Genomic DNA, 18,656 nt, shown 5'->3' with positions numbered 1-18,656 from the left:
ATGCGCTCTACTTAGAGTGACTCCGTTTTGCACATCATGCCTAAAAGTGCCTGTAAGGCGTTCTGTGTATTAACCTGTTGCGATTCGTTTGAGCCGCCATGTGCAAACTTGAATTGAAGTTTTGCAGCTAACCTGCGCAAGCTGGATGACGCCGTTTTGCACATCATGCTTAAAAGTGCCTGTAAGGCGTTGTGTGTATTAACTTGTTCCGATTCGTTTGAGCCGCCTTGTGCAAACTTGAATCGCAGTTTTGCGCCTAACCCACGCAAGCTGGATGACGCCATTTTGCACATCATGCCTAAAATGCCTGTAAGGCGTTGTTTGTATTAATTTGTTGCGATTCGCTTTAGCCGCTATGTGCGAGCTTGAACCGCAGTTCTGAGCCTAACCCGCGCAAGCTTGAGTGACGCCTATTTGTACATCATGCCTAAAAGTGCCTGTAAGGAGTTGTGTGTATTAACTTGTCCCGATTCGTTTTAGCCGCTATGTGCAAACTTGAATCGCATTTCTGCGCGTAATGCGCGCTACTTGTAGTGACTCCGTTTTGCACATCATGCCTAAAAGTGCCTGTAAGGCGTTGTGTGTATTAACTTGTTCCGATTCGTTTTAGCCGCTATGTGCAAACTTGAATCGCATTTCTGCGCCTAATGCACGCTACTTGGAGTGACTCCGTTTTGCACATCATGCCAAAAAGTGCCTGTAAGGCGTTGTGTGTATTAACATGTTGCGATTCGTTTGAGCCGCCATGTGCAAACTTGAATCGCAGTTTTGCGCCTAACCCGCGCAAGCTTGAGTGACGCCTATTTGCACATCAAGCCTAAAAGTGCCTGTAAGGCGTTGTGTGTATTAACCTGTTCCGATTCGTTTTAGCCGCTATGTGCAAACTTGAATCGCAGTTCTGCGCCTATTGCGCGCTACTTGGAGTGACTTCGTTTTGCACATCATGCCTAAAAGTGCCTGTAATGCGTTGTGTGTATTAGCCTTTGCGATTCGTTTGAGCCGCTATGTGCAAACTTGAATCGTAGTTCTGCACCTTACCCGCGCAAGCTGGATGACGCCGTTTTGCACATCATGCCTAAAAGTGCATGTAAGGCGTTGTCTGTATAAGCATGTTGCTATTCGTTCTGAGAACTTCAAACGCAGTTCTGTGCCTAACGCGCGCAAGCTTGAGTGAAGCATTTGCACATCATGCTTAAAAGTGCCTGTAAGGCGTTGTGTGTTCCGAATCGTTTTAGCAGCTATATGCGAACTTGAATCGCGTTTCTGCGCCTAACCCGCGCAAGCGTGATTACCCCGTTTTGCACATCACGCCTAAAAGTGCCTGTAAGGAGTTGTTTGTATTAACGTGTTGCGATTCGTTTTAGCCGCTATGTGCGAACCTGAAACGCAGTTCTGAGCCTAACCCGCGCAAGCTAGAGTGACGCCTATTTGCACATCATGCCTAACCGTGCCTGTAATGCGTTGTGTGTATTAACTTGTTCCGATTCGTTTTAACCGCTATGTGCAAACATGAATCGCAGTTCTGCGCCTAATGCGCGCTACTTGGAGTGACTCCATTTTGCACATCATGCCTAAAAGTGCCTCTAAGGCGTTGTGTGTATTAACTTGTTCCGATTCGTTTGAGCCGCCATGTGCAAACTTGAATCGCAGTTTTGCGCCTAACCCGCCCAAGCTGGATTGCGCCGTTTTGCACATCAGGCCTAAAATGCCTGTAAGGCATTGTTTGTATTAACTTGTTGCGATTCGCTTTAGCCGCTATGTGCGAACTTGAAACGCACTTCTGAGCCTAACCCGCGCAAGCTTGATTGACGCCAATTTGTACATCATGCCTAAAAGTGCCTGTAAGGCGTTGTGTGTATTAACTTGTTCCGATTCGTTTTAGCCGCTATGTGCAAACTTGAATCGCATTTCTGCGCCTAATGCGCGCTACTTGGAGTTACTCCGTTTTGCACATCATGCCAAAAGTGCCTGTAAGGCGTTGTGTGTATTAACCTGTTGCGATTCGTTTGAGCCGCCATGTGCAAACTTGAATCGCAGTTTTGTGCCTAACCCGCGCAAGCTGGATGACGCCGTTTTGCACATCATGCCTAAAAGTGCCTGTAAGGCATTGTTTGTAATAACATGTTGCGATTCGTTTTAGCCGTGATGTGCAAACTTGAATCGCAGATCTGAGGCTAATGCGCGCTACGTGGAGTGACTGTTTTGCACATCATGCCTAAAAGTGAGTGTAAGGCTTTGTGTGTATTAATTTGTCGCGATTCGTTTGAGCCGCTATGTGCAAACTTGAATCGCAGTTCGGCGCCTAACCCGCACAAGCTGGATGACGCAGTTTTGCACGTCATGCCTAAAAGTGCCTCTAAGGCGTTGTTTGTATTACGTTGCGATTCGTTTTAGCCGCTATGTGCAAACTTGAATCGCAGTTCTCAGCCTAATGCGCGCTACTTGGACTGAACCCGTTTTGCACATCATGCCTAAAAGTGGCTGTAAGGGGTTATTTGTATTAACATGTTTTTCGTTTCAGCCGCTATGTGCGAACTTTTATCGCAGTTTTGCGCCTAACCCGCGCAAGCTGGAAGACGCCGTTTTGCAAATCATGCTTAAAAGTGCTTGTAAGGCTTTGTTTGTATTAACATGTTGCAATTTGTTTTAGAAGCTACGTGCGAACTTGAAACGCAGTTGTGTGCCTAACGCGCGCAAGCTTGAGTAACGTGTATTTGCACATCATGCCTTAAAGTGCCTGTAAGGCTTTGTGTGTATTAACGTGTTGCGATTCGTTTTAACCGCTATGTGCAAACTTGAATCGCAGTTCAGAGCATAACCTGCGCAAGCTGGAGTCAAGCCGTTTTGCACATCATGCCTAAAAGTGCCTGTAAGGCGTTGTATGTATTAACTTGTTGCGATTCGTTCGAGCCGCTTTGGGCAAACTTGAATCGCAGTTCTGAGCCAAACGCGCGCAAGCTTGAGACGCCTATTTGCACATCATGCCTAAAAGTGCCTGTAAGGCTTTGTGTGTATTAACTTGTTTAGATTCGTTTTAGCCGCTATGGGCAAACTTGAATCGCAGTTCTGAGCCTAACGCGCGCAAGCTTGAGTGACGCCTATTTGCTCATCATACCTAAAAGTGCCTGTAAGGCATTGTTTGTGTTAACATGTTGCGAATCGTTTTAGCCGCTATGTGCAAACTTGAATCGCAGTTCTGAGCCTATCCCGCGCAAGCTTGAGTGACGCCTATTTGCACATCATGCCTAAAAGTGCTGTAAGGTGCTGTATTACCTTGTTCCAATTCATTTTAGCAGCTATGTGCAAACTTGAATCGCAGTTCTGCGCCTAATGCGCGCTACTTGGAGTGACCCCGTTTTGCACATCATGCCTAAAAGTGGCTGTAAGGGGTTATTTGTATTAACATGTTGTGATTCGTTTTAGCCGCTATGTGCGAACTTGAAACGCAGTTCTGTGCTTAACGCGCGCAAGCTTGAGCGACGACTATTTGCACATCATGCCTAAAAGTGCCTGTAAGGCGTTTTGTGTATTAACTTGTTGCGATTCGTTTGAACCGCTATGTGCAAACTTTAATCGCAGTTTTGCGCCTAACCCGCGCAAGCTTGAGTGACGCCTATTTGCACATGATGCCTAAAAGTGCCTGTAAGGCATTGTTTGTATTAACATGTTGCGATTCGTTTTAGCCGCTATGTGGAAACTTGAATCGCAGATCTGAGCCTAATGCGCGCTACGTGGAGTGACACTGTTTTGCACATCGTGCCTAAAAGTGCCTGTAAGGCGTTGTGTGTATTACATTGTTGCGATTCGTTTAGCCCTCTATTTGCAAACTTGAATCGCAGTTCTGAGCCTAACGCGCGCAAGCTTGAGTGACGCCTATTTGCACATAATGCATAAAAGTGCCTGTAAGGCATTGTTTGTGTTAACATTTTGCGATTGGTTTTAGCGGCGATGCTCAAACTTGAATCGCAGATCTGAGCCTAATGCGCTCTACGTGGAGTGACTGTTCACATCATGCCTAAAGTGCCTGGAAGGCGTTGTTTGTATTACGTTGCGATGCGTTTTAGCCGCTATGTGCGAACTGCAAACGCAGTTCTGTGCCTGACGCGAGCAAGCTTGAGTGACGCCTATTTGAACATCATGCCTAAAAGTACCGGTAAGGCGTTGTTTGTATTAACATGTTGCGATTCGTTTTAGCCGCTATGTGCAAACTTGAATCACAGTTCTGAGCCTAATGCGCGCTGCGTGGAGTGACTTTGTTTCGCACGTCATGCCTAAAGGTGCCTGTAAGGCATTGTTTGTATTAACATGTTGCGATTCGTTTTTTCCGCTATGTGCAAACTTGAATCGAAGTTCTGAGCCTAACCCACGCAAGCTCTAATGACGCCTATTTGCACATCATGCATAAAAGTGCTGTAAGGCGTTGTGTGTATTAACCTGTGGCGATTCGTTTGAGCCGCCATGTGCAAACTTGAATCGCAGTTTTGTGCCTAACCCGCGCAAGCTGCATGACGCCGTTTTGCACATCATGCCTAAAAGTGCCTGTAAGGCGTTGTGTGTATTAACCTGTTGCCATTCGTTTGAGCCGCCATGTGCAAACTTGAATCGCAGTTTTGTGCCTAACCCGCGCTAGCTGGATGACGCCGTTTTGCACATCATGCCTAAAAGTTCCTGTAAGGCGTTGTGTGTATTAACTTGTTCCGATTCGTTTGAGCCGCTATGTGCAAACTTAAATCGCAGTTCTGCGCCTAACCCGCGCATGCGCGATGACCCCGTTTTGCCCATCATGCCTAAAAGTGCCTGTAAGGAGTTGTTTGTATTAACGTGTTGCGATTCGTTTTAGCCGCTATGTGCGAACTTGAAACGCAGTTATGTGCCTAAAGCGAGCAAGCTTGAGTGACGCCTATTTGAACATCATGCCTAAAAGTGCCTGTAAGGCATTGTTTGTAATAACATGTTGCGATTCGTTTTAGCCGTGATGTGCAAACTTGAATCGCAGATCTGAGGCTAATGCGCGCTACGTGGAGTGACTGTTTTGCACATCATGCCTAAAAGTGAGTGTAAGGCGTTGTGTGTATTAATTTGTTGCGATTCGTTTGAGCCGCTATGTGCAAACTTGAATCGCAGTTCGGCGCCTAACCCGCACAAGCTGGATGACGCAGTTTTGCACATCATGCCTAAAAGTGCCTGTAAGGCGTTGTTTGTATTACGTTGCGATTCGTTTTAGCCGCTATGTGCAAACTTGAATCGCAGTTCTGAGCCTAATGCGCGCTACTTGGACTGAACCCGTTTTGCACATCATGCCTAAAAGTGGCTGTAAGGGGTTATTTGTATTAACATGTTTTTTTCGTTTTAGCCGCTATGTGCGAACTTTTATCGCAGTTTTGCGCCTAACCCGCGCAAGCTGGAAGATGCCGTTTTGCGAATCATGCCTAAAAGTGCTTGTAAGGCTTTGTTTGTATTAACATGTTGCAATTTGTTTTAAAAGCTACGTGCGAACTTGAAACGCAGTTCAGTGCCTAACGCGCGCAAGCTTGAGTAACGCCTATTTGCACATCATGCCTAAAAGTTCCTGTAAGGTTTTCTTTGTACTAACACGTTGCGATTCGTTGTAGCCGCTATGTGCAAACTTGAATCGCAGTTCTAAGCCTAACCCGCGCAAGTTTGGGTGACGCGTGTTTGCACATCATGCCTTAAGTGCCTGTAAGGCTTTGTGTGTATTAACTTGTTGCGATTCGTTTTAGCCACTTTGGGCAAACTTGAATCGCAGTTCTGAGCCAAACGCGCACTAGCTTGTGACGCCTATTTGCACATCATGCCTAAAAGTGCCTGTAAGGCTTTGTGTGTATTAACTTGTTTCGATTCGTTTCAGCCGCTAAGTGCAAACTTGAATCGCAGTTCTGAGCCTAATCCGCGCAAGCTGGAGTGACACTGTTTTGCACATCATGCCTAAATGTGACTGTAAGGCTTTGTGTGTATTAACTTGTTGCGATACATTTGAGCCGCTATATACAAACTTGATCGCAGTTCGGCGCCTAACTCGCGCAAGCTGGATGACGCCGTTTTGCACATCATGCCTAAAAGTTCCTGTAAGGCGTTGTTTTGTATTAACCTGTGGCGAGGTGGCGTATATACACCTCCTATATATGTGAAAGTGCTGGAAAATATATATAGCGGCTGCACAGCAACCATAGTTCTGCATAAAGAAAGTAACAAAATTCCCATAAAGGGAGGTGTTAGGCAAGGAGACACAATCTCCCCAGTACTATTCACAGCTTGTTTAGACTTGGAATGGGAGCAGTTAGGGATAAGGGTAGATGGAGAATACTTCAGTAATCTGCGATTTGCTGATGACATTGCCTTGCTAAACAACTCGGGGGATGAACTGCAAATAATGATTGATGACCTAGACAGAAAAAGTAGAAAAGTAGGCTTGAAAATCAATATGCAGAAGACTAAGGTAATGTTCAAAAGCCTCGGGAAGGAACAGCAGTTTACATTAGGTAGCGAAATACTGGAAGTAGTAGGCGAATATGTCTACTTAGGACAGGTAGTAACCGCGGAAACAGTTGCATCTTGCCTGTACTCACTTATGGGGCTGAAACGTGGAGGCTAACCAAGAGAGTTCTACTTGAGTTGAGGGCAACCCAGGGGGCTATGGAACGAAAAATGGTAGGGGTAACATTAAGAGATAGAAAGCGTGCAGATTGGGCCAGAGAAATAACTCAAGTTACCGACATTCTCAGTTCAGTTCAGGCGTTCAGTCGTGTCCGACTCTTCGTGACCCTATGGACCATGTCACGCCACGCTTTCCGGTCTCTCACTATCTTCTTAACATCACATAGCTTCATCTGCATTGCCTCGAGAATGCCATCTAACCATCGCGTTCGCTGCCTACCCCTTCTCCGGCGACCCTCAACCTTTCCCAACATCAAATCTTTCTCCAGCGACTCCTCTCTTCTCATCAGATGACCAAAGTAGCTGAGCTTTAACTTTAGAATTTGACCCTCCAATGAGCAGTCAGGGTTTATAGTCGACAATATCGACTGATTTGATCTTCTGGCAGTCCAAGGAACTCTTAAGAGTCTTCGCCAGCACCACAATTCAAACGCGTCAATTCTTCGGCGGTCAGCCTTTTTCACAGTCCAACTCTCGCATCCGTACATCACAACTGGAAAGACCATAGCACGGGTTATACTGATCTTGGTTGGTAGACTAATGTCTCTGCTGTTAACTAGGCGGTCAAGGCTAACCATTGCTCTCTTTCCCAGAAGCAGGCGTCTCCTAATTTCATGGCTGTAGTCTCCTTCCGAGGTAATCTTGGCGCCCAAGAATAGAAAATCTGTCACAGATTCCGCTTCTTGTCCATTGATGCTCCAGGACTTGATAGGGCAAGACGCCATGATCGTTGTCTTTTTAATGTTCAGTTTAAGCCCAAACTTCTCACTCTCTTCTTGTACGCGCATCAGAAGTCTCTTGACTTCCACTTCACTTTCTGCCATTAAAGTAGTATCATCCGCATATCTAAGGTTGTTGATACGTTTTCCAGCAATCTTCACTCCAGCTGAAGACTCGTCCAGACCGGCCTTCCTCATGATGCACTCTGCATATAGGTTAAATAGGCAGGGCGACAGTATGCAGCCTTGCCTCACCCCTTTCTCAATCGGAAACCAATCAGTAAGACCATGCCCAGTTCTGACTGTGGCCTCTTGCCCTTCATAAAGGTTCCTGAGGAGACAGATGAGGTGAATTGGAACTCCCATCTCTTGGAGAGCTTGCCACAATCTGCTGTGATCTACGCAGTCAAACGCTTTCGCATAATCAATAAAGCAGAAATAAATGGGTTTCTGGAACTCTCTTGCTTTTTCCATGATCCAGCGAAGGTTGGCAATTTGGTCTCTAGTTCCTCTGCCCTTGCAAAACCCAGCTTGCACCGACATTCTAGTAGAAATTAAGAAGAAATGGACATGGGCAGGACATGTAGTGCGAAGAGAGGATAACCGATGGTCGCTGAGGGTAACAAACTGGATTCCAAGGGAAGGAAAGCGTAGCAGGGGGCGGCAGAAAGTTAGGTGGGCGGATGAGATTAAGTTCGCAGGGGTCAAGTGGATGCAGCTAGCACAGAACCGGGTTAAGTGGAGAAATATGGGAGAGGCTTTCGCCCTGCAGTGGGTATAATCATGCTGATGATGATGATGATGATTCGTTTTAGCCACTATGTGCAAACGAATCGCAGTTTTGAGCCTAGCGCGCAAGCTTGAGTGACGCCTATTTGCACATCACGCCTAAAAGTGCCTGTAAGGCGCTGTTTGTGTTAACATGCTGCCATTCGTTTTAGCCGCTATGTGCAAACTTGAATCGCATTTCTGAGCCTAACCCGCGCAAGCTGGAGTTAAGCCGTTTTGCACATCATGCCTAAAAGTGCCTGTAAGGCGTTGTGTGTATTAACTTGTTGCGATTCGTATGAGCCGCTATGTGCAAACTTGAATCGCAGTTCTGAGCCAAACGCGCCCAAGCTTGTGACGCCTATTTCCACATCATGCCTAAAAGTGCCTGTAAGGCTTTGTGTGTATTAACTTGCTTAGATTCGTTTTAGCCGCTATGTGCAATCTTCAATCGCAGTTCCGAGCCTAACCCACGCAAGCTTGAGTGACACCTATTTCCACATCATGCCTAAAAGTGCCTGTAAGGCTTTGTGTGTATTAACATGTTGCGATTCATTTTAGCCGCTATGTGCAAACTTGAATCGCAGTTCTGAGCCTATCCCGCGCAAGCTGGAGTGAAGCTGTTTTGCACATAATGCCTAAATGTGCCTATAAAGTGTTGTATGTATTAACTTGTTGCGATTCGTTTTAGCCGCTATGTGCAAACTTGAATCGCAGTTCTGAGACTAACCCTCGCAAGCTTGAGTGACGCCTATTTGCACATCATGTCTAAACGTGCCTGTAAGGCATTGTTTGTATTACCTTGTTGCGATTCGTTTTAGCTGCTATGTGCGAACTGTAAACGCAGTTCTGTGCCTAACGCGAGCAAGCTTGTGTGACGCCTATTTGAACATCATGCCTAAAAGTACCTGTAAGGCGTTTTTTGTGTTAACATGTTGCGATTCGTTTTAGCCGTGATGTGCAAACTTGAATCGCAGATCTAAGCCTAATGCGCGCTACGTGGAGTGACTGTTTTGCACATCATGCCTAAAAGTGAGTGTAAGGCGTTGTGTGTATTAACTAGTTGCGATTCGTTTGAGCCGCTATGTGCAAACTTGAATCGCAGTTCGGCGCCTAGCTAGCGCAAGCTGGATGACGCCGTTTTGCACAAAATGCCTAAAAGTGCCTGTAATGCGTTGTTTGTATTACGTTGCGATTCGTTTTAGCCGCTATGTGCGAACTGTAAACGCAGTTCTGTGCCTAACGCGAGCAAGCTTGAGTGACGCCTATTTGCACATCATGTCTAAACGTGCCTGTAAGGCATTGTTTGTATTACCTTGTTGCGATTCGTTTTAGCTGCTATGTGCGAACTGTAAACGCAGTTCTGTGCCTAACGCGAGCAAGCTTGTGTGACGCCTATTTGAACATCATGCCTAAAAGTACCTGTAAGGCGTTTTTTGTGTTAACATGTTGCGATTCGTTTTAGCCGTGATGTGCAAACTTGAATCGCAGATCTAAGCCTAATGCGCGCTACGTGGAGTGACTGTTTTGCACATCATGCCTAAAAGTGAGTGTAAGGCGTTGTGTGTATTAACTAGTTGCGATTCGTTTGAGCCGCTATGTGCAAACTTGAATCGCAGTTCGGCGCCTAGCTAGCGCAAGCTGGATGACGCCGTTTTGCACAAAATGCCTAAAAGTGCCTGTAATGCGTTGTTTGTATTACGTTGCGATTCGTTTTAGCCGCTATGTGCGAACTGTAAACGCAGTTCTGTGCCTAACGCGAGCAAGCTTGAGTGACGCCTATTTGAACAACATGCCTAAAAGTACCTGTAAGGCGTTGTTTTTACTAACATGTTGCGATTCGTTTTAGCCGCTATGTGCAAACTTGAATCGCAATTCTGAGATTAATGCGCGCTACGTGGTGTGACTTTGTTTCGCATGTCATGCCTAAAGGTGCCTGTAAGGCGTTGTGTGTATTAACTTGTTGCGATTCGTTTTAGCTGCTATGTGCAAACTTGAATCGAAATTCTGAGCCTAACCCAAGCAAGCTCTAATGACGCCTATTTGCACATCATGCCTAAAAGTGCTGTAAGGCGTTGTGTATATTAAATTGTTCCTGTTCGTTTTAGCCGCTATGTGCAAACTTGAATCGCAGTTCTGCGCCTTATGCGCGCCACTTGGACTGACCCCGTTTTGCACATCATGCCTAAAAGTGGCTGTAAGGGGTTATTTGTATTAACATGTTGTGATTCGTTTCAGCCGCTATGTGCGAACTTGACACTCATTTCTGTGCTTAACGCAAGGAAGCTGGAAGACGCCGTTTTGCAAATCATGCCTAAAAGTGCCTGTAAGGTTTTCTTTGTATTAACATGTTGCGATTCGTTTTAGCCGCTATGTGCAAACTCTAATCGCAGTTCAAAGCCTAACCCGCGCAAGCTTGAGTGACGCGTATTTGCACATCATGCCTAAATGTGCCTGCAAGGCTTTGTGTGTATTAACTTGTTTCGATTCGTTTCAGCCGCTAAGTGCAAACTTGAATCGCAGTTCTGCGCCTAACCCGCGCAAGCTGGATGACGCCTATTTGCACATCACGCCTAAAAGTGCCTGTAAGGCGCTGTTTGTGTTAAAATGTTGCGATTCGTTTTAGCCGCTATATGCAAACGTGAATCGCAGTTCTGAGCCTCCCCGCACAAGCTGGAGTGAAGCCGTTTTGCACATCATGCCTAAAAGTGCCTGTAAGACGTTGTGTGTATTAACTTGTTGCGATTCGTTTGAGCCGCTATGTGCAAACTTGAAACGCAGTTCTGCGCCTAATGCGCGCTACGTGGAGTGACTGTTTTGCACATCATGCCTAAAAGCGCCTGTAAGGCGTTGTGTGTATTAACTTGTTGCGATTAGTTTGAGCCGCTATGTGCAAACTTGAATCGCACTTCGGCGCCTAACCCGCGCAAGCTGGATAACGCCGTTTTGCACATCATGCCTAAAAGTGCCTGTAAGGTGTTGTTTCTATTAACATGTTGCGATTCGTTTTAGCCGCTATTGGCAAACTTGAATCGCAGTTCTGAGCCTAACACGCGCAAGCTTGAGTGACGCCTATTTGCACATCATGCCTAAAAGTGCCTGGAAGGCGTTGTTTGTATTAACATGTTGCGCTTCGTTTTAGCTGCTATGTGCAAACTTGAATCGCAGTTCTGAGCCTAACCCGCGCAAGCTTGAGTGACTCTTTTTGCACATCATACCTAAAAGTGCCTGTAAGGCTTTGTGTGTATTGACTTGTTGCGATTCGTTTTAGCCGCTATGTGAGAACTTGAAACGCAGTTATGTGCCTAACGCGAGCAAGCTTGAGTGACGCCTATTTGAACATCATGCCTAAAAGTGCCTGTAAGGCATTGTTTGTATTAACATGTTGCGATTCGTTTAATCCGTGATGAGCAAACTTGAATCGCAGATCTGAGCTTAATGCGCGCTACGTGGAGTGACTGTTTTGCACATCATGCCTTAAAGTGAGTGTAAGGCGTTGTGTGTATTAACTTGTTGCGATTCGTTTGCACATAATGCCTAAAAGTGCCTGTAAGGCGTTGTTTGTATGACGTTGCGATTCGTTTCAGCCGCTATGTGCGAACTTGAAACGCAGTTCTTTGCTTAACGCGCGCAAGCTTGAGTGACGCCTATTTGCACATCATGCCTAAAAGTGCCTGTAAGGCATTGTGTGTATTAACTTGTTGCGACTCGTTTTAGCCGCTATGTGCAAACTTTTATCGCAGTTTTGTGCCTAACCCGCGCAAGCTGGAATACGCCGTTTTGCAAATCATGCCTAAACGTGCTTGTAAGGCTTTGTTTGTAATAACATGTTGCGATTCGTTTTAGCCGCTATGTGCGAACTGTAAGCGCAGTTCTGTGCCTAACGCGAGCAAGCTTGAGTGACGCCTATTTGAACATCATGCCTAAAAGTACCTGTAAGGCGTTGTTTGTATTAACTTGTTGCGATTCGTTTTAGCCGCCTTGGGCAAACTTGAATCGCCGTTATGAACCAAACGCGCGCAAGCTTAAGTGACACGTATTTGCACATCATGCCTAAAAGTGCCTGTAAGGCTTTGTGTGTATTAACTTGTTGCGATTCGTTTTAGCCGCTATGTGGAAACTTGAATCGCAGATCTGAGCCTAATGCGCACTACGCGGAGTGACACTGTTTTGCACATCATGCCTAAAAGTGCCTGTAAGGCATCGTGTCTATTACCTTGTTGCGATTCGTTTAGCCCTCTATGTGCAAACTTGAATCGTAGTTCTGAGCCTAACGCGCACAAGCTTGAGTGACGCCTATTTGCACATCATGCCTAAAAGTGCCTGTAAGGCGTTTGTGTTAACATGTTGCGATTGGTTTTAGCCGTGATGTGCAAACTTGAATCGCAGATCTGAGCCTAATGCGCGCTACGTGGAGTGACTGTTTTTCACATCATGCCTAAAATTGAGTGTAAGGCGTTGTGTGCATTAACTAGTTGCGATTCGTTTGAGCCGCTACTTGAATCGCAGTTCGGAGCCTAACCCGCGCAAGACTGATGACGCCGTTTTGCACATCATGCCTAAAAGTGCCTGTAAGGCGTTGTTTGTATTACGTTGCGATTCGTTTTAGCCGCTATGTGCGAACTGTAAACGCAGTTCTGTGCCTAACGCGAGCAAGCTTGAGTGACGCCTATTTGAACATCATGCCTAAAAGTACTTGTAAGGCGTTGTTTGTATTAACATGTTGCGATTCGTTTTAGCCGCTATGTGGAAACTTGAATCGCAGATCTGAGCCTAGTGCGCGCTACGTGGAGTGACACTGTTTTGCACATCATGCCTAAAAGTGCATGTAAGGCGTTGTGTGTATTACCTTGTTGCGATTCGTTTAGCCCTCTATGTGCGAACTGGAATCGCAGTTCTGAGCCTAACGCGCGCAAGCTTGAGTGACGCCTATTTGCACATCATGCCTAAACGTGCCTGTAAGGCGTTGTTTGGGTAAACATGTTGCGATTCGTTTTAGCCATGATGTGCAAACTTGAATCGCAGATCTGAGCCTAACCCGCGCAAGCTGGATGACGCCGTTTTGCACATCATGCCTAAAAGTGAGTGTAAGGCATTGTGTGTATTAACTAGTTGCGATTCGTTTAAGCCGCTATGTGCAAACTGTAAACGCAGTTCTGTGCCTAACGCGAGGAAGCTTGAGTGACGCCAATTTGAACATCATGCCTAAAAGTGCTGTAAGGCGTTTTGTGTATTAACTTGTTCCTATTCGTTTTAGCCGCTATGTCCAAACTTGAATCGCAGTTCTGCGCCTTATGCGCGCCACTTGGACTGACCCCGTTTTGCACATCATGCCTAAAAGTGGCTGTAAGGGGCTATCTGTATTAACGTGTTGTGATTCGTTTTAGCCGCTATATGCGAACTTGAAACGCAGTTCTGTGCTTTACGCGCGCAAGCTTGAGTGACGCCTATTGGCACATCACGCCTAAAAGTGCCTGTAAGGCGCTGTTTGTGTTAACATGTTGCGATTCGTTTTAGCCGCTATATGCCAACGTGAATCGCAGTTCTGAGCCTCACCCGCGCAAGCTGGAGTGAAGCCGTTCTGCACATCATGCCTGAAAGTGCCTGTAAGGCTTTGTGTGTATTAACTTGTTACGATTCGTTTGAGCCGCTATGTGCAAACTTGAAACGCAGTTCTGCGCCTAATGCGCGCTACGTGGAGTGGCTGTTTTGCACATCATGCCTAAAAGCGCCTGTAAGGCGTTGTGTGTATTAACTTGTTGCGATTTATTTCAGCCGCTATGTGCAAACTTGAATCGCACTTCGCCGCCTAACCCGCGCAAGCTGGGTGACGCCGTTTTGCACATCATGCCTAAAAGTGCCCGTAAGGTGTTGTTTCTATTAACATGTTGCGATTCGTTTTAGCCGCTATGTACGAACTTGAAACGCAGTTCTGTGCCTAACACGCGCAAGCTTGAGTGACGCCTATTTGCACATCATGCCTAAAAGTGCCTGGAAGGCGTTGTTTGTATTAACATGTTGCGCTTCGTTTTAGCCGCTACGTGCAAACTTGAATTCCAGTTCTGAGCCTAACCCGCGCAAGCTTGAGTGACGCTTTTTGCACATCATACCTAAAAGTGCCTGTAAGGCTTTGTGTGTATTGACTTGTTGCGATTCGTTTTAGCCGCTATGTGCAATCTTGAATCGCAGTTCTGAGCCTAACCCGTGCAAGCTGGAGTGAAGCCGTTTTGCACATCATGCCTAAAAGTGCCTGTAAGGCGTTGTTTGTATTAAGATGTTGCGATTCTTTTTAGCCGCTATGTGCGAACTTGAAACGCAGTTATGTGCCTAACGCGAGCAAGCTTGAGTGACGCCTTTTTGCACAAAATGCCTAAAAGTGACTGTAAGGCGTTGTTTGTATTACGTTGCGATTCGTTTTAGCCGCTATGTGCGAACTGTAAACGCAGTTCTGTGCCTAACGCGAGCAAGCTTGAGTGACGCCTATTTGAACATCATGCCTAAAAGTACCTGTAAGGCGTTGTTTGTATTAACATGTTGCGATTCGTTTTAGCCGCTATGTGGAAACTTGAATCGCAGATCTGAGCCTAGTGCGCGCTACGTGGAGTGACACTGTTTTGCACATCATGCCTAAAAGTGCATGTAAGGCGTTGTGTGCATTAACTAGTTGCGATTCGTTTGAGCCGCTACTTGAATCGCAGTTCGGAGCCTAACCCGCGCAAGATTGATGACGCCGTTTTGCACATCATGCCTAAAAGTGCCTGTAAGGCGTTGTTTGTATTACGTTGCGATTCGTTTTAGCCGCTATGTGCGAACTGTAAACGCAGTTCTGTGCCTAACGCAAGCAAGCTTGAGTGACGCCTATTTGAACATCATGCCTAAAAGTACCTGTAAGGCGTTGTTTGTATTAACATGTTGCGATTCGTTTTAGCCGCTATGTGGAAACTTGAATCGCACATCTGAGCCTAGTGCGCGCTACGTGGAGTGACACTGTTTTGCACATCATGCCTAAAAGTGCATGTAAGGCGTTGTGTGTATTACCTTGTTGCGATTCGTTTAGCCCTCTATGTGCGAACTGGAATCGCATTTCTGAGCCTAACGCGCGCAAGCTTGAGTGACGCCTATTTGCCCATCATCCCTAAACGTGCCTGTAAGGCGTTGTTTGGGTAAACATGTTGCGATTCGTTTTAGCCATGATGTGCAAACTTGAATCGCAGATCTGAGCCTAACCCGCGCAAGCTGGATGACGCCGTTTTGCACATCATGCCTAAAAGTGAGTGTAAGGCGTTGTGTGTATTAACTAGTTGCGATTCGTTTAAGCCGCTATGTGCAAACTGTAAACGCAGTTCTGTGCCTAACGCGAGCAAGCTTGAGTGACGCCTGTTTGAACATCATGCCTAAAAGTGCTGTAAGGCGTTTTGTGTATTAACTTGTTCCTATTCGTTTTAGCCGCTATGTCCAAACTTGAATCGCAGTTCTGCGCCTTATGCGCGCCGCTTGGACTGACTCCGTTTTGCACATCATGCCTAAAAGTGGCTGTAAGGGGCTATTTGTATTAACGTGTTGTGATTCGTTTTAGCCGCTATATGCGAACTTGAAACGCAGTTCTGTGCTTTACGCGCGCAAGCTTGAGTGACGCCTATTTGCACATCACGCCTAAAAGTGGCTGTAAGGCCCTGTTTGTGTTAACATGTTGCGATTCGTTTTAGCCGCTATATGCCGACGTGAATCGCAGTTCTGAGCCTCACCCGCGCAAGCTGGAGTGAAGCCGTTCTGCACATCATGCCTAAAAGTGCCTGTAAGGCGTTGTGTGTATTAACTTGTTACGATTCGTTTGAGCCGCTATGTGCAAACTTGAAACGCAGTTCTGCGCCTAATGCGCGCTACGTGGAGTGGCTGTTTTGCACATCATGCCTAAAAGTGCCTGTAAGGCGTTGTGTGTATTAACTTGTTGCGATTTATTTCAGCCGCTATGTGCAAACTTGAATCGCACTTCGCCGTCTAACCCGCGCAAGCTGGATGACGCCGTTTTGCACATCATGCCTAAAAGTGCCCGTAAGGTGTTGTTTCTATTAACATGTTGCGATTCGTTTTAGCCGCTATGTACGAACTTGAAACGCAGTTCTGTGCCTAACGCGCGCAAGCTTGATTGACGCCTATTTGCACATCATGCCTAAAAGTGTCTGTAAGGCTTTGTGTCTATTAACTTGTTGCGATTCGTTTTAGCTGCTATGGGCAAACTTGAATCGCAGTTCTGAGCCTAACACGCGCAAGCTTGAGTGACGCCTATTTGCACATTATGCCTAAAAGTGCCTGGAAGGCGTTGTTTGTATTAACATGTTGCGCTTCGTTTTAGCCGCTACGTGCAAACTTGAATCGCAGTTCTGAGCCTAACCCGCGCAAGCTTGAGTGACGCTTTTTGCACATCATACCTAAAAGTGCCTGTAAGGCTTTGTGTGTATTGACTTGTTGCGATTCGTTTTAGCCGCTATGTGCAAACTTGAATCGCAGTTCTGAGCCTAACCCGTGCAAGATGGAGTGAAGCCGTTTTGCACATCATGCCTAAAAGTGCCTGTAAGGCGTTGTTTGTATTAAGATGTTGCGATTCTTTTTAGCCGCTATGTGCGAACTTGAAACGCAGTTATGTGCCTAACGCGAGCAAGCTTGAGTGACGCCTTTTTGCACAAAATGCCTAAAAGTGCCTGTAAGGCGTTGTTTGTATTAAGATGTTGCGATTCTTTTTAGCCGCTATGTGCGAACTTGAAACGCAGTTATGTGCCTAACGCGAGCAAGCTTGAGTGACGCCTTTTTGCACAAAATGCCTAAAAGTGCCTGTAAGGCGTTGTTTGTATTACGTTGCGATTCGTTTTAGCCGCTATGTGCGAACTGTAAACGCAGTTCTGTGCCTAACGCGAGCAAGCTTGAGTGACGCCTATTTAAACATCATGCCTAAAAGTACCTGTAAGGCGTTGTTTGTATTAACATGTTGCGATTCGTTTTAGCCGCTATGTGGAAACTTCAATCGCAGATCTGAGCCTAGTGCGCGCTACGTGGAGTGACACTGTTTTGCACATCATGCCTAAAAGTGCATGTAAGGCGTTGTGTGTATTACCTTGTTGCGATTCGTTTAGCCCTCTATGTGCGAACTGGAATCGCAGTTCTGAGCCTAACGCGCGCAAGCTTGAGTGACGCCTATTTGCACATCATGCCTAAACGTGCCTGTAAGGCGTTGTTTGGGTAAACATGTTGCGATTCGTTTTAGCCATGATGTGCAAACTTGAATCGCAGATCTGAGCCTAACCCGCGCAAGCTGGATGACGCCGTTTTGCACATCATGCCTAAAAGTGAGTGTAAGGCGTTGTGTGTATTAACTAGTTGCGATTCGTTTAAGCCGCTATGTGCAAACTGTAAACGCAGTTCTGTGCCTAACGCGAGCAAGCTTGAGTGACGCCTGTTTGAACATCATGCCTAAAAGTGCTGTAAGGCGTTTTGTGTATTAACTTGTTCCTATTCGTTTTAGCCGCTATGTCCAAACTTGAATCGCAGCTCTGCGCCTTATGCGCGCCACTTGGACTGACCCCGTTTTGCACATCATGCCTAAAAGTGGCTGTAAGGGGCTATTTGTATTAACGTGTTGTGATTCGTTTTAGCCGCTATATGCGAACTTGAAACGCAGTTCTGTGCTTTACGCGCGCAAGCTTGAGTGACGCCTATTTGCACATCACGCCTAAAAGTGCCTGTAAGGCGCTGTTTGTGTTAACATGTTGCGATTCGTTTTAGCCGCTATATGCCAACGTGAATCGCAGTTCTGAGCCTCACCCGCGCAAGCTGGAGTGAAGCCGTTCTGCACATCATGCCTAAAAGTGCCTGTAAGGCGTTGTGTGTATTAACTTGTTACGATTCGTTTGAGCCGCTATGTGCAAACTTGAAACGCAGTTCTGCGCCTAATGCGCGCTACGTGGAGTGGCTGTTTTGCACATCATGCCTAAAAGCGCCTGTAAGGCGTTGTGTGTATTAGCTTGTTGCGATTTATTTCAGCCGCTATGTGCAAACTTGAATCGCACTTCGCCGCCTAACACGCGCAAGCTGGATGACGCCGTTTTGCACATCATGCCTAAAAGTGCCTGTAAGCAGTTGTTTCTATTAACATGTTGCGATTCATTTTAGCCGCTATGTGCGAACTTGAAACGCAGTTCTGTGCCTAACGCGAGCAAGCTTGAGTGACGCCTATTTGAACATCATGCCCAAAAGTGCCTGTAAGGCATTGTTTGTATTAACATGTTGCGATTCGTTTTAGCTGCTATGTGGAAACTTGAATCGCAGATCTGAGCCTAATGCGCGCTACGTGGAGTGATACTGTTTTGCACATCATGCCTAAAAGTGCCTGTAAGGCGTTGTGTGTATTACCTTGTTGCGATTCGTTTTAGCCGCTATGTGCAAACCTGAATCGCAGTTCTGAGCCTAACCCGCGCTAGATTGAGTGACGCCTATTTGCAC

The sequence above is a fragment of the Amblyomma maculatum genome, chromosome 3, assembly GCF_055883805.1.
Source record: "Amblyomma maculatum isolate TAMU_Amacu chromosome 3, ASM5588380v1, whole genome shotgun sequence".
Taxonomy (NCBI): Eukaryota; Metazoa; Arthropoda; class Arachnida; order Ixodida; family Ixodidae; genus Amblyomma; species Amblyomma maculatum.
Note: the sequence above shows the minus strand (reverse complement) of the source record.